Source organism: Callithrix jacchus, chromosome 15, assembly GCF_049354715.1.
Source record: "Callithrix jacchus isolate 240 chromosome 15, calJac240_pri, whole genome shotgun sequence".
NCBI classification, from domain to species: Eukaryota; Metazoa; Chordata; class Mammalia; order Primates; family Cebidae; genus Callithrix; species Callithrix jacchus.
The window spans coordinates 42,680,352-42,696,965 of record NC_133516.1 but is presented as its reverse complement, the minus strand read 5'-3'; the positions used below and the strand labels follow the sequence as shown (position 1 = coordinate 42,696,965).

General features: G+C 38.2%; 1 protein-coding gene across 13 annotated transcripts in view; it reads left to right on the top strand.

The window, feature by feature from the left end:
• The window catches only part of FHIT (fragile histidine triad diadenosine triphosphatase), a 1,534,178-nt gene that overhangs the window by 314,436 nt on the left and 1,203,128 nt on the right, over positions 1–16,614 (top strand). For 5 of the 13 annotated variants that reach the window (XM_078351360.1, XM_078351377.1, XM_054246225.2 and 2 more), the window contains one exon: positions 12,560–12,676. The exons of the other annotated variants lie outside the window; for them this stretch is intronic. The gene's annotated coding sequence lies outside the window, so the exon portion shown is untranslated. The remainder of the gene's footprint in view (positions 1–12,559; positions 12,677–16,614) is intronic. 13 annotated transcript variants of the gene reach the window in all.

Sequence of the window (16,614 nt, the reverse complement as noted above, 5' to 3'; positions counted from 1 at the left end):
TACTTAGCTGTTACTGCTACTTGGACACCCGATGTATTATTTCGCAGCACCATGATTTAGAACCTCTTGCTTCCGGGGCTACACTTTCTACCTTTTGTCATCCATGTTTATTTAATGTACAATGACTGAGAGTTATTTTTTCAAACGTTTTATGGCCTTTTTTTTAAGTGCAAATGAGCCCATACTGTACATATTATTCTGCCACATACTCCTTTCATTTAATAACAGATCCTATGCTTCGTTCCACACTTTAAGTCACTTTTATAGTATTTGCCTGAGATGGCTACGTCCTTGACTTTGACTTGGATGGAACAAGGTAGTGCACAGTTTAAGAGAATGTCAAGATACTTAGTGATCAAGATAAATATTTTAATTCAGTTTTTTTCAAAAATCAAGTAAATGCCAGAAAAACCCATGATGAACAAAATATCACAATTTTAAATAAGGATTAGTACAATGCCAAGTCACTTTGGAGCCTAAAGCTAAAGAAAAAAGTGAAATTAGTGTAAAGAAATTAAATCGTTTTATTAAAAATCATTTAAGATTGTCACTACGTGATAAGAGAGTATCAAACGTGGTCATTCTTCCATTAAAAAGAAATAAACAAAGTAGTAAATTTTGAAAACATGTTTAAATTACTTTGTCTCTAAGACTGGCCAACATAGTGAAACCCCACCTCTACTAAAAATAGGAAAATTAGCCAGCCATGGTAGCATGTACCTGTAGTCCCAGCTGCTTGGGAGGCTGAGGCAGGAGAAGCACTTGAACCCAGGAGGTGGAGGTTCTGGTGAGCTGAGATCTCACCACTGCACTCCAGCATGGGCGACAGAGTGAGACTCCATTTCAAATAAAATAAAATAACTTTGTCCCATTAAAGCCAGGAAAATGAAATTATAATGAATTCTGGTTTTAGTGTAAATACAATATTCACACTTACTATTTTGAGTTTTAATAAACCTATTTTCCAATTTTTCAGTGTTTCTTCAATGACTTTAAGGTTCTCCAAAAAAATTAATTTTAGAATAAATTGAAAATGTAGGTAGGAGTGTACATGCAGGCTCAAATATGGTTGGCAGGGCATTATTATTTATTTAAAATTTTGTTATTTTCTTCACCATGATTTTTTTGATTTCTAAAATGATTGCACTGAAGTATTATTATCTTGAGTACTAAGGACTTTTCTTTTCTTTTCTTCTTTCTTTTCCTTTCTATTCTTTTGAAATTGGCATCTCTCTATGTAGCCCAGGCTGGAGTACAGTGACTATTCACAGGTATAATCATCATGCATTATAGCCTCAAACTACTGGGCTCAAGTGATCCTCCTACGTCAGCCTCCCATGTAGCTAGGACTTCAGGCATGGCCACCACACCTGGCTACTGAGGTTGTTTTTAGTACTACTTAAATTTTGCACCTCATTTTACCTCACCCTGGTCTTGGCCCTGAATCCCCATTACTCTGCCTCTTGACCAAGCTGGAGGACCTTGAAGTAGGAGCATCAGTGACAGTAGTACAAGGCATGGCAGTGAGCCTTTCTGACCTCACAAGGTATTTATACCAGTAGCCTATTATCTTGAAGCTGCTCCCAACTCATCCTTTGTATTGCCATTTAGGTTTCCCTGAGCTTTGAGCAGATTCTCAGCTAAGGCAAAGGAGCTGCTGGGGCCCAGCAAGTTGGGGATGCTCCTTTGAGGCCTCCTGTGCCCCATGTGATATGCGGTGTTCAGAGAGATTTCTCTTTTCTGTATTTGATTTGCTTTTTGGAGCTTCTCAGCTACTCATCCTGTTCCACTTCACCTCAGCTCCTACCATCCTGTTTCTTTATTATCGCATTCCATCCCCATAAACCCAGCTGAAATTTTTTAAATTCTGGGATTATGGTCACTTTTTAGCATCTTACAAAGATGTATCCCTGAGCAAAAGCAGCCTAATAATCACCGGCTAGGTTTTGGTATCCTGGAGTGGTTAAGCCACTTTTGCACATACATTGAGTGATTGTTGAAAAGCTTCCTGTGAGGTGAAGGGTCTCTGACACACTGTTGGATATGACAAGAGTTCCATGAACCCTGGCCTTTGGCTCCAGTTTTAGGAGCAGCTTTCCTTTATTTGCTGAGCAAACTTTACCATTATGAATCTTGCCTTTTTGCAGGACCCGTGGATTCTGCAAAGGTTTATTAATCTTGATTTAATACATTCATATAAAAATACAACAGTGAGAGAATAAAGCTTATGTAGGCATTGCATAATGCCTTTGGGGGTTCACTTTATATTACTCGTAGCAATGAAAAGTAAAAATGGCAAGCTAAATTCAAGATACAAAAGGCAATATTAATTTCACAGGATGTGTAAAAAGATATGCAAATGTGATCAACTCCCAGGAAAACATTGCAATATACCACTCCAGGCTTTGAAATTATGCAGTTTAATAAACACTTGTTAAGAAACTTCACACACCAAACATCGAATTTTAAAGTAAGTGTTTCTGATCACTTGCTGTTTTTGAGGAATGGCATTAGTTTCCTAAGCATTTGGAACCCTAAACTGGATGATTGGGGTGTTCCATGTAGTGGATTTATCTGTAGTAGTTACATGTTCTTGGGAAAGCACAGATGGTTCTGGAAAAAAAAATTCATGTGATTGTTTTTCAATTGAAAGCATAACTTAGAAGTGAAGGTCATTAGACTAGAACCTGAAGTAAAAATTTCTAAGGCAAATGTGTTTATCCAGAAATTGACAAGGGAGAATTATTTATGGATTTTTAATTAGTGCAGCCCCGATGAGAGACGCTTTCCCATAAATTTCTTTCCACAAATTCCTTAGGTCTACGCTTCCTGTATGGGATCTGTCCTGTTCAATTATAAACGGAACTAAACTCGGGCTCCTGCAAAATGAGAAGTGCTGTTAGGAAGTTGTACAGGATTTTAACATCATAAAGACTGAGCTGTGCGGGGAAAGTGAAAAAAAAAATGTTCATCTTTGAGTGAAGGTGTTTCTCAGGACGTTTCAGTTGGCAGTTTAGAGGCTGGGTATATGTTTACAGTGTTTGGGGCAGACATCAGTCATGTTTTCTTCTAAATTTGCTTATCTGGTGCTTTTGCAGAACTTTACAAGATTGTTTAGTCTTGTTAATTCAGGAGATGAAAAGGATTACAGAGAAAGATAACACTAATGTGGTTGGAGTGTGGGTAAAGTAAATAGTTATTTTCATACACTGCTGCTGGCAACCTGACCATGTATATCAAAAATCTGAAAATCTTGTATACTATTTAATCCTGCAATTTCACATCTAGGTATTTATCTTAAAGAAGCATTTGAACAAATTCATAAAGATATGTGTCTTTTTCTCAGAGTTGTTTATGATATTTTTTAAAAATGCTAAGAGCACAGTATTTGGTTCAATATTTTATGTCTTTATACAGTATAATACCATGTAGCCTTTTAAAATGCCTTTGTGGAAAACTTAGTAACATGGAAAGATGTTTATATTAAATGAAAATAGAAACAGATTACAAAATAGGAAGTATAGTAGAGAAGGTTTTTTAAAATAGGTATATAAAAAAAGAGAGTTTTTAAATAGATATGTGTTTACATATATGCCCTAAAATATTAGCAGTTGCAACATTTTGATTTGTTTTTGCCTAGCTGTAGTTTTAATTTTTTTCCTAAAATGAACATGGATTATTTAATAATAAAAATAATGAGAGAAAATGTATCCATCAATGAGAGACAATAAAGTATAATATTGGTGATCTTTGCTTTATGAAAGTATGTGATTACAAAACAGATTTGTACTACCAATTATGATTTCCTCTAGAGAAAGATTCCTATGGTTATTATGAGTGAATGATGTGTTCTTTAGTAATTTAGGTTTAGTTTACAGCTCCCTAGCGAGACTGGTCTGCTGAGGAAACCTGGGGTTAGGGAAAATGAAAGGTATGCAGCTAGGAAATGAAGGGCCTGCAGAAATAAAGTTCATGAATGTTTGAAGCTGCCCAGCGGTCAGTAGGCAAGCAAATAGGATTTTGTTCCTACATACATTGTATAATATAGTTAGGAATACTTAAAAATTAACCAGTATAAGGAGTTGCTTTATAATGGACAGGAAAAGCACAAGGAAAGGTTTTTCACAAATCAGATGTAATAAAATCTGATTGTGTAAAGTTAGAAATTTAAAAAATTCCTCTTTGGCATGGCAAAAAACCATAAACCACAATTAATAAATCAGGAGAAAATAGTTGCAAGATATCTTTCTGATAAAATGCTGATATTGCTAATATATGAAAAGTTACTACAGGCCGGGCACAGTGGCTCGCGCCTGTGATCCAGCACTTTGGGAGGCTGAGACGGGTGGATCATTTGAGGTCAGGAGTTCAAGATTAGCCTGTCCAACATGGTGAAGCCTGTTTCTACGAAAAATACAAAAATTAGCTGGGCAGGGTAGTACATGCCTATAATCCCATCTACTCAGGAGGCTGAGGCAGGAGAATCGCTTGAACCCAGGAGGCGGAGGTTGTTGTGAGCGAAGATTACGTCACTGTACTCCAGCCTGGGCAGCAGAGCAAGACTCCATCTCAGAATAAACAAATGAACAAAAAAAAAAATCACTGCAAATTGAGGAGAGTAAAGAGACTATAAATCCGATAGAAAAGTAGCAAAGACCTAGAAAGTTCACAAAAAATGATATAAAAATGAACACATTTCATAAGTATATGAAAATGCGTTCAACTTCACTCAAAAGATGTGCATCATCATAGTGATTATGTTGTATTGGGAGAGTGTTTGAATGAACCACAGTACATTAATGCAGTGATGTGCCGTAAAACACGATGAGGAAGATCTCTGTGAATTGCGGTTGGAGTAATCACCAGAAGATATTGGTAGTGCAAAAAGCGAAACGTGGAAGACTGTATATAGCATGCTGCATTGCATGTAGAAAGAAGGGGAAATAAAAATGTCTTTATCTTTGTATCCAATTATTTTTACAAAAGGGTACACAGGAAGAATAAACTGGAAGATATGAAATTGGTAATCTACAGGGTAGGAATGGCATTAGAAGAGTTAGGGAAGGAAGGGAGTGCTATAGTACTTCTCTGAATGTATACTTTTCATATAGTTTTAAGTTTGAAACCATGTTAATGGTTTCTATATTCAAAAAGAACATTAAATAACAAGATTGGGAGTAAATTGAGTATAAACAGAGTAAATGAACCTAACTGTATATCAAATGGATAACACAATTACACATAGGAAAAATAATACTCATTCAAGTTATTTGGAACACAGTACCATGATTGTATACCTTCTATCAAACAACAAGTGCTGGAAAGGAATCTTGAACTTTATACATTTGGTGTTGGTTGTGATATTGGTGGGACAATTCTGAAATTATTTGTATCCATTGTAGGATTAAGTAAATGTATTGTTTTGGGGGGGTCAGGCTTGTCACTGTGGAAGGAGGGCAATACAACTACGGACTGAGAGAAGGCAAGGAAGAGCCTGAGCTATTGGATGGCGATTAGAGGTGTCAATAAGAAGACATGACTCAGTGAATATTTATAATTCTTACTTGTCCTCTTAAAGGGCCTACAAGTAATGACACTCCTAGCAGCAGTGAGCACACTGAGTGCCCAGCTCTTGCTTTCCAAATAGCATTCCCCTCTAAAAATAATAAGGGCCCTTAGAGCAGTGGTCCCCTTTTCCGCATCAGGGACCAGTTTCATAGAAGACAGTTTTTCCATGGGTGGCAGGGGTATGAGAATGGTTTCAGGATGAAGCTGTTCCATCTAAGATCATCAGGCATTAGTTAGAGTCTCATAAGGAGCATGCAGCAGAGATCCCTCGCATGCATAGTTCACAGTAGGGTTAACGTTACTATGAGAATCTAATGCAGCTGACCTGACAGGAGGTGAAGATCAGGCAGTAATGATCCCTCGCCTGCTGTTCACCTCCTGCTGTGTGGCCCAGTTCCTAACAGGCCACAGACTGGTACTGGTCTGCGGCCTAGGGGTTGGGGTTGGGGACCCCTGCTTACAGCAATAACTAATTTCAGGTTCAGAGCAGGGAAAGGAAAAGAAAAGCCTGGAACATTTTGTTGTGCTAGAAAATAAGAAACTGATCCAAAAAAAAAGAAAAAAAGAACCTGTCTGAATGACACAGAAGCCAGCTTAAAATGGGACACTTAAGAATCAAATGAATAAGATATAACAAAAGAAAGAAAGCAAGTGAAAGAAAGCAGGAAAGCAGAAAGGGCAGCTGTTTCTTGCACTAGAAAACTAATCAATGTGAAAGAAATGACAGTTACAAAATCACTCTTTTACACCTATTTATTAATAATTGATTCAGAGTAGAATCATCAATAGGTGTTAAACCATTGAGTGAAAGCCTGTTGCTTAGCAGAGTATTTACAGAATAAGAAAAAATAATCTTCCCATACATTATTAATTATAAAAGGGAAAAAGAGGAATACCTGCACATACACACATACAGTGGAGTAATCTGGCAGAAAACACTTTATCCAAAGAAGCAAGGTTAACACATCAAAGATAGGACCAAGTTTCATGAGGTGCCAGCTGAGGTAATGCAATGAGGACATGCTATCACTTAGGTAGCATGCCTTTCAAAAACGTGCGCTGTGACTCTAATCCCCAGCATTGATCCTCTGCAAAGCCACAGGCCTGTCCTCTTCAAGAATGTTAATGCCATGATGGGCAAAGGAAGGCCAAGAAATTATTCCAGCTTCAAAGAGGCTAAAGAGACATGGCAACTAAAAGCAATGCGATTCTAGACTGGAGGAAAGTGGCCCACTCAGGACTCTTGGGGTTGAAGAAAAATAAATCTGGACTATGTGTAAGATAGTATTGTATCAATGTTAAAGTCCCTGATTGTTCACGCCTACGCTGAAATGATCTAGCAAAAACCACTTTCATTTGTTTGAAGGCAGGAGAACAGGAGGAGGAAGAGAGAAAGCAAATAGGGCAAAATAATAGCAAATGGAGGAATCTTGGGAAGGGACTATGGATGTTTATGATATGATTCTTGCAAGTTTTTCACAGTTTTGAATATTTTATTTTAAAAAAGTTCTTTTTTTCTTAAATATTAAAATCTTTACTTTTTTTTTTTTTTTAATACTAAAGCCTTTATTGTTTGAATTTTTTGCCAGCCACAGAGCTTTGAATATCAAGGATCCAAGCTTTCCAGATGCCAGGGCTGCACTTGGGCTCCATTTCCACCTCAATTCAAGCGATTCTCCTGCCTCAGCCTCCCGAGTAGCTGGGACTACAGGCGCATGCCACCATTCCCAACTATTTTTTTTTTTTTTTTTTTTGTATTTTTAACAGATACAGGTTTTCACCATGTTAGCCAGGATGGTCTCCATCTCCTGACTTTGTGATCCACCCACCTTGGCCTCCCAAAGTTCTGGCATTTCAGGCATGAGTCACCACACCTGGCTGACCTCCATTTCAAGATAGCTCATTTCATTCTCTTTATCGCTGTCACTCAAATGACTCCGAGGGGTATCGGGGCATCTCACATCACCTCCTGACTAAAATATCCTTTCACCCATTGCTGTGACATCGGATCCTGGGGTCAAGAGGTGACAGGCTATGTGCTCTTTCTCTCCTGGAGGTACCATAATTGTTTGCATCCTTGAGGCAACATAGAGTATCCTTACCTTGGAAAGCATGGGCTGACTTTGGGAATAAGCCAGGCATAGTTTTGTCTGGCACAGTTTTGTCTGCCACAGGGGAGAAAGTGTCCAATAACATCTGTCTGAAAGGCTTTAGTCTTTTGGAACTAATGTATGTTAATGTTTCTTTGCGTCTAACGATAGGCTTTTCTGATGTGGTTAATTATACACTAGGTTAAGAATGAACATTGTCCTTTCCCATCGTTAGTTTCGGATATCAGATAAACCAAATCAAACAAAACCAACCCTGTCCCCGGAAAAAAAGCATGCTGGATGTTTGATGTAGTGGGTGAGGATGGACTTAGAGGTTGTCAGAACCTAAGTGTTGATTTTGGGGAAGCCCAGATTCAAAGAATTCACTCTTGGCATTCTGGCAATGGTAAAGCTTTCCCATTATTCTAGAACGAGCCTCACTAGGGAAATATGAATTGTATGCTACCTTGCTGGGATTTCTACCTGACTTTGATTACTTGTCCTAACCCCTATGTGGCTCCTTGACTTCTCTCTCTTGGTTTGTGCTAGTGTAGTGATAGTGGATGGAATCCTTGACTTCAGTTTGGTTGGAAGGCACCTGCCCACGTGGCGCCCCAGATGGGCATGGCCTTGGGCTAAACAGGGAAGGGTCAGCCATGGACCTAGGTCAGGTACAATGGCAGTCATTAGGCATTAAGAATGGCTTGGAGAGAGGTGGTTGCCTAACTTAGCAGGAGTTATTCTAGCTGTCAAGAAAAGAATAATATCAATATTGCCTATGTCTGCTGCAAATCTTGTCACATCAAGGTAGGTATCAGAAAAGAATATGGCTTTCTTGGCCTCTACAGAGTGGGTAATTAGTAAATATTGGCTACATAATAATTGGAACTAACTTTAATAAATATATATTTTTGTACACTTAAAAGTTTAGGAAAATCTTCCCTTTAACCATTTTAGTTTCTTGGCTGTGTTCTGTAACAAAGGACAGATTAATAAGAGAAAAGATACAAATGTATTTAATACAAGTTTTATGTGTCATGAGAGCATTCATAAGGAAGGAAGATCTGATACATCAATTAAACCTGAGTACTCTTATACTAGGTTTGACGAAGAGTGGAAAGTTGTGGAAAATGGTAAACTGGGGGAAACTTACCAAGGCTGGTTCCTTGAAATTCTTCTCTGTGTGTTCCTCCCTCTTCAAAGATAAGGATGCTCCTTTTCTCTGGGTTTAGGGAGGGACCTCTCACATGAGGAGCTTCTGACCTGCTTCAGCGAGTCCTTCCAGCATGTTTCTCAGACTCCTTGAGCTTAAAATATTCAAAATGCTAAGATGCCATATCTTGTGGTAGCATATTCTGAACCTCATCATAAATAATATGTACTCATTACAGAAAATCTGGACAATAGAGATTCCTATAAACATAAAAGTAGACATAACTGATAATTCCACAATGCAGTTAAATCCGTATTTTAAAAAATTCATTCATGGATATTTAAACATAGTTGTATTTTTGTATTTATGTGTTTTTTCTATATAACTTTATAGGCATTTTCTCATATTATTATTTACAATCATAACTTTAATGACTACATGCTATTCTCCTAGATGGCAGAATTTAATTATCACTCTATTGTAGGACACTCATTGTCTTTTTTTTGAGAAGAATTTTCACTCTTGTTGCCCAGGCCGGAGTGCAATGGTGTGATCTAGGCTCACTGCAATCTCCACCTCCCGAGTTCAAGCAATTCTCCTGCCTCAACCTCCTGAGTAGCTGGTATTACAGGCATGTGTCTCCACGCCTGGCTAATTTTGTATTTTTATTAGAGACAGCGTTTCACCATGTTGGTCAGGCTGGTCTCAAACTCCCGACCTCAGGTGATCTGCCTGTTTCAGCTTCTCAAGGAGCTGGAATTACAGGCATGAGCCACTGCACCCAACCAGGGCAATTATTGTCTTTCTAATGCTCTTATGCTTTCAGTAATGTTGGTACCAGTGTTTATAAATTTGCTTGTTTGAGTCCAACAAATATTTATTTAGAAGTACTCATAATTTGCCCTTTCCCCACCTTCTCAGGGCTGCTTCTGTGTTAAGAAGGTGTTGGGCAGAGTAACAGGAGGAGTTTGACTTGAGGAAGCCAGGAAGGCCACTCAATATACATTACAAAAGAGGAGGGAACTACCTAGAGGTGAAGCTCCAAGGGTGGAGAGCACAGAGCTGACCCGAGAAAGGGTGTGTGGTGGGAGAGGGATGGGGGAGTTGGTGGGTGTCGGTGAGAAAGAGAGCAAGGGTGGCTGTCAGTGTTAAAGCTGAGAGTATTAGAAACAACTGTGATGCCTTTCGGGGGAGGTTATGGGCTTGCTTGCTTTATATTTCGCCAAAAAAGATGATTTACATGTACTATTGCTATCAGTTGACAAAAGAGGACATGTTAACACCAAAAGAAAAACCAAACAAACCTGAAAGGATGACATTTAAGGATTTAAGAGTGAAATGAAATAGCTGCATTAAAACCTATCAAAATGTCTTTATTCTTCTCATGACTCTGTGGACTATTGATGATTTGACCATACTCTGGCAACAGATCCCAATCCATGGACGACATTTAGGAGCCATACGACTGAATCACCTATAAGGGCCATTGATTCTAGCTACAGAAGCCTTGCATTTCATAAAGACTTGAGTTCCAATCTTGGTGCCATATTTGATTTGATGGATGACTTTTGAGCCACATGTGTCATTAATGTCTTAGTTTCCTTATTTGCTCACTTCACTTTATGAAGATCAAGTATGATATTGTTTTTTGAAGTGCTGTTGTCTTAGCGCCCAGGTACTTTATGATCTAAGGCTCAGAAAGGGAGTGTAATAAATTGTAATAAATTGCACTGTCCCAGAAAATAAATGGCATTCCATCAACCCATAGTTGTGCAGTAGCCCCTTTTTGCAGTTTCTGAGAATGATTGCAAGACATAACAAATACAACTCAAAACAGCCTAGATGAAAAGGATATTTTATTGGCTTGTATACTGAAAAAATATAAACACATATGACTTCTAGAACTGCTGGATCCAGAAGATCAAGTGATCTATGCATTGTTTCTTCTTAGGGTCTATCTCCCTGGAATGGCAAGAAGACTTTCAGTTATATACAACCATTCACTCCATTCTACTAGTTTAGTAACCCAGTGGGAAACAATAGTTTCACATTTCCAGTAGTACTGGTGAGAGTTCAAAGTTTTGATCTCATTGGCACTGACTTGGGTTATAGGCCAAGGGTGATCAACCTGATCTGGGTGGGGTGCCCATCCCTGAAGCTGTGGGTAGAATCAAACCCTCCTGAGCAACGTGGACTAAGAATTGGTATGGAGTTGTTTTTCAGAAAATTGGGCTGCTGGTAAAAGAAGATGGGTGCATGGATGATTGGAAAGCAGAACAACATGGAGAGAGCTACTACAAAGTGGCAGTAACCTGTCCAGCCAGGAAATGCAGCCAGCAGAACTGCCCTGGCCTTCTTAGGAAGGTCTTTTAGGCCTGTGTTTAAGACATTCTCTACTGACTGCCCCAACATCATTGTTTAGTGGCAGGCAGTGTCTTCGGCATCAATTAAATCCTAATACCACTAAGCAGAAATTAAAAAGCTTTAATGAGATCTTCAACCTATTGATGAATGCCCATGACAGTAGCTCATGCCATTGATGTGTTGAGTCAAATATCTTTACCCACTGGGGATGTCATCATTTAAATGGCCCTATTGATTTTGAGTTTTGGCAGAGCTTCTTTAACCCTGGGAGGCTCCAAGTTGCCTGAAGGGACCTAGCCTAAGACATCACTAACTCCATGTTTTATAGTCATGAACTGGATACAAACTAACTTAATCATCTGTCCCAGGGCAGTCTGTCCTAGGCAGAATCCCTGGGAAAACTAGAGCAGTTCATTTTATGTTTTATGTTTATTGATGAATTCATTTGGAAAAGCTGCTCCGAGGCATTCCACACATTCTAGTCATATAAGAAGGACTACTTGCACAGAAAATGTTTAATTAGTATACCAAGCTTAGATGCAGGTTTACAGAATGAATTTTCAGGTTATCAGTTTGGGTTACTGTTTCAGTTATTGATTTCTGTGTAATAGACTACCTCAAAACTTTGTTACTTAAACCAACAATGATTCGTTATTTTTCAAGATTCTCTGGTTCAGGAATTGGGGCATGGCTTGGCTGGATAGTTGTTCTTCTCCATTTGGTATAGGCTGGGTCAATCACTAGGCTGCATTCAGCTTTTGGCTATGCTGCCCTGGAAGATCAAGGAAGGATTCACTTATGGATCTGGTGCATTGGTGCTGTTCACATGACCTCAGTCTCTTTGTGTTTTATCATGTAGTAGTCTGGATTGGGCTTTTGTTTTTACATCACTGAAGCTAATTTTTCCAGAAAGCTTCAAAGTAGAAACTGCCAGCCTTGTTAAGGACTGTATCTGCAAGTAGAACAGTGTGACATCTGTGAACTCAATGGGCTGTAGCATGTCAGAAGACCAACCCATATTCCATAGGAGAGTACGTTATCAAAAATAGTTTTACTGATCTATTAAGTGTGCCTTGGCAGAGTTTTATTTGGGTGTTCATAAACTCTAACTGAAAAGATTATTTTTAAAAACTGAGCTGGAGCTAGCATAAGGGCATGTGCACAGACATAGACATATTTTTAAATGTCTGTCTCATAAAGAGTCAATATGAGTTTCTCCTTTTAACAAAAAGGATTGTATATTTCATTCTGTTTATCTTTTTGTTCTGTCTACCAAGAAGCTCAGACCTCAGTTGAATCATATTAACTCAGTTTGCCTCTTCTTTTGATTCCTGGCTTTGATCTCTCTCTCTTTCTCTCTTTCTCTCTCTTTCTTTCTTTTTAGAGTCTCGATCTGTCACCAGGCTAGAGCGCAGTGGCACGATCTGGTCTCACTGCAACCTCTGCCTCCCAGGCTCAAGTGATTCTCCCACCTCTGCCTCCCGAGTAGCTGGGACTACAGGTTTGTGCCACCACACCGAGCTAATTTTTATATTTTTAATAGAAATGGGGTTTTACCATGTTGGCCAGGATGGTCTCTATCTCTTGACCTTGTGATCCACCCACCTCTGCCTCCCAATATGCTGGGATTACAGGCCTAAGCCACTACGCCCAGCCTGATTTTCTCTTTTGATTTACTTATCTATTTCTGTCAATATTTATTTTGGGCCTTTTGAGGAATGGCTACATACACAGTTTTTTAAATGAACCACCCATACGGCGATAATGTACTACACTGTAGCATATACTACATTGTAGCGTGAAAGCTTAGACTTCAGAATTAAACAGAGGTACAGTCCTCAATATTGCCTCTACTGGTAAATTGGTTTTTTTTGTAGGAATGAACTGGAAGAATGTGTGTTCATCAGTCAGCAGTTGGCCTGGCATATAGAAGTCCTCTATAGTTTGTAGCTATTAAAAATTGATCATTTTACAAATGAGTGTCAAACTGGTGAAATCTGAGTAAGGTTGGTAGATTGTATCAATGTGAATATCTTGATTTACCGCTGGGAGAGACTAGGTGATGGATATGCGAGATCTCTCTGTATTATTTCTTACAACTGCATGTGAATCTACAATTGTCTCAAAATAAAAAGTTACATAAATACATGTTATAGAACCATCACTTCTATATGTCCCAAACAAAACCGTTGTTCTTCTAATATGGGCATTATACCTATTGAATGTAATCAAGTAATATCTTAAATGTGTTTAAATGTATATCAACTAATTGGTTGCCAGCTGTGAAACTTTTCATTTATATGAATATCTTATGTCTTTGTTTTTCTCCCTAAAATAAGTCAAGATACAGAAATAATTTGACATACTATTCTAAAGCCAACATTTAAAGGAGGTCAATAAACCTAAACTTTTTTTTTTCTTAAAAAGAAAATTTAAAGGGGATCTTCAGCTCGGGATGTGTCGGGAGGAAGTGAGAGATGCTGATGCTGACCCCAGAAGAAATTGGAATTGAAGTTTGATATGTAGAATTCTACTATAGTCTTGGTATTCCTATATTGAATGTGTAGCACTTTCCCCTGTATCCTCGCCACCTTGCTTCCTTTTGAACCATTCAGGAAATGTTGTTGGCTAAAACTGAACAAACCATAAAGATTAGACATTGAATGGAGTTGGAGAAAATATGGTGTTTTAGCATATTTAACTGTTAATGTGCAATCCAAATTTCCCTGGATCCTGCAGAGCACACACAACCACATGTCCTCAGGAGTTAAAAGTCAGATTACAGCCTTCCCTCCAGTGTTCACAGTGTTAAAAAGCTCATAGCCTGGGAAGCAGGAGCTCCAGATTTCAGGCAGGACTTACTTACCAACTTGTTGTTTCTTTGGAAATGTCATTTAATCTTTGAATCACACTTTCCCTATGCTCAAATCAAGGAGATTGAATCAGAGATCACTAAGATTCCTTTTAGCTCAGATGTTCAATTTTTTTCATATAAACATCCATGTTTATCAGTCAACCTTTATAAGGAAAATTTGCTTTTATGTTTTCATAGCAAAGAGCACTTATAGAGAGGCTAAAATTCCTTGTTTTTAAATAGTCTTTGCTTGTCTCCTTCTGTCCCCTACACCAAATTCCTTACACTACCTCCGCTGTGACTGATTTCTTGACATTTACTACATTTTGGTCAGAACTCTTTTTTGGTAAAGGGGAGCTTAAAATTTCAAAACTATTTACTTATAAAAAATTTTTTTTGAGACAGAGTTTCACTCTTGTTGCTCAGGCTGGAGTGCAGTGGCGCAATCTCGGCTCAGCGCAACATCCACCTCCCGGGTTCAAGTGATTCTCCTGCCTTAGCCTCCTGAGTAGCTGGGATTACAGGCATGAGCCACCGTGCCCAGCTAATTTTTGTATTTTTTTATTAACAGTGCTGGGATTACAGGTGTGAGCCACCATGCCCAGCCCCACTGTTACCTTATACACTTTAAAAGCAAATTTTAACCAAATAATAAGAAAAGACATATATGTAAAAAACAAAACAAAAATCCAAACAGAACTGAACAACAAGATTAAGCAGGGGAAAATGGGGTCAGAGCAAGTCGTTCTAGGCAACCTAAACAAAAGTTAGCTCGGCTCTGAGCTTCTCAGATGGCCAAAGCAGAAAAGAGAAGTAAGTTACATAACTACCATTAGCTGCAAAAGGAAGAATACCACTTTGTCAGCAGAGACAAATCTTTCCTAACTGTAAGCAAAACTTTTGCTATCAATCATTATATTTATGATGGTACAAAAATAACATAGTTATAACATTTGCAAATACAGTCAAGTGAAATTTGCCATAAGATTATAGATCTAATTGTTTCTTAGATTCACTCTGGATAACAAACCAAGCCATGCTATAAACGGGAACTTGAAAAGGCATTTGTACAGATTGCTAATGTATTATAACCTAGATAGCAGGTAGTAAATAGTCTAGATAGCCTTTCTAGTGAGCCACTTTGGTGTACAGATAGAATGTTGAGTAAACGGAGGAAGATATTCGCAGGCATCCAAGAAAGTTTCTTCCTGACCTAACCAGGAAGACCTATGTAAAAAGGAAGAGTAGGGACAGAGGGAGGGTAGGACCCCATCATGCTGTTTTTCATGACAATGAGTACTTGGAATTTGTTTCTTCCCAGGCATCTCTAGAATGTGTTTGTTTTTTTCTACCTCTAGATCAGCGTTAACACCCTACCTTTCTGTCTTGATGCCAACTGGCCCTCTCTTTTTTCCATACAGAAGGTTTCTCATTAACCTCAGATTTTGGATTATTTTATTTTACTAAAAGTCACTGTGATATTTGCTAAATACCATTGTCCCCGTGAGTGTTACATGAAAGAGGGCTTTTACCACTCTTGATCTCTTAGCCTTCTGATGATAATGACATATTAATTATGGAAAAGCCAAGAAGATTGCAGGCAAAAATAATGGTTTCTCAAGTTCTTCTCATGAATATTAGATCACTTTCTTATTAGCATGGGCGTCTTGCCAAGATTTTTCAATGCTTGTAATTTGGATGGCAAGCATTCTGGGGAGGGATATTTGCTTGTATGCTCTGCTTGGCAATTGGACTATTTTTAGCAATTCATGGTATTAACCCCCAAATAAGGTGATCAAATTTATCAAATAAATCCCAGATAATTGAGTCTTAAGGATTCAATGTTACATAAGAATATGATTTAAAAAATAACTTGGTATTAAGGCAAAGATGGGTTTTATTTATTTAAGTTTATTCATTCATGAAACAGATATTTATTGAGCACTTAATATGTGCCAAGCAATGGTTTAGGAAAGGCAAGTAAGACATTGCTCTTGTTGAGCTTTTTAATTTTATTTGGGAGAGAGGGGAAATAAATATGGGAGCCCACAAATGAACATGGTAAGTCAGGCATTGAAGATATTCCTAAGACTGTAAAACATATGAATGTGTCAGAGATAATTGGAGTAAAGGATAATTAGGGGAGGTGTCTGGAGGAGGTGATATTTGAGCTGAGAGTTAAATGTCAAGCAAAAGCCCATCATGCAAAGTATTTTGGGAAAAGTATTCCAGGTAGAAGAAATAACAAATATAAAGGACTCATTGCTGTAATAAACTTGTGATGTATTAGGGAGAGGAAAAAAAGGCCAAAGTGACTGAGGTGGAGAGACTGATAATTGGTAAGGAGGTAAAAGTGGGCAAGAGTCAAATTTGAAGAGCTCCATAGACCTTGACTGGGAGATTGGAATTTCTCATAAGGTTAACTGGTGAACAATGAATTATTTTAGGCCAAGGCATGACATGATCTGATTTATATTTTAAAATACTTATTATTGCTCATAAGTCTGTCATAAAAACTCTGTTATGAGATTTTCAGTGGCTAATAGACTACTTCTTGGATGCAGAAGAATTTATTTACTATAATT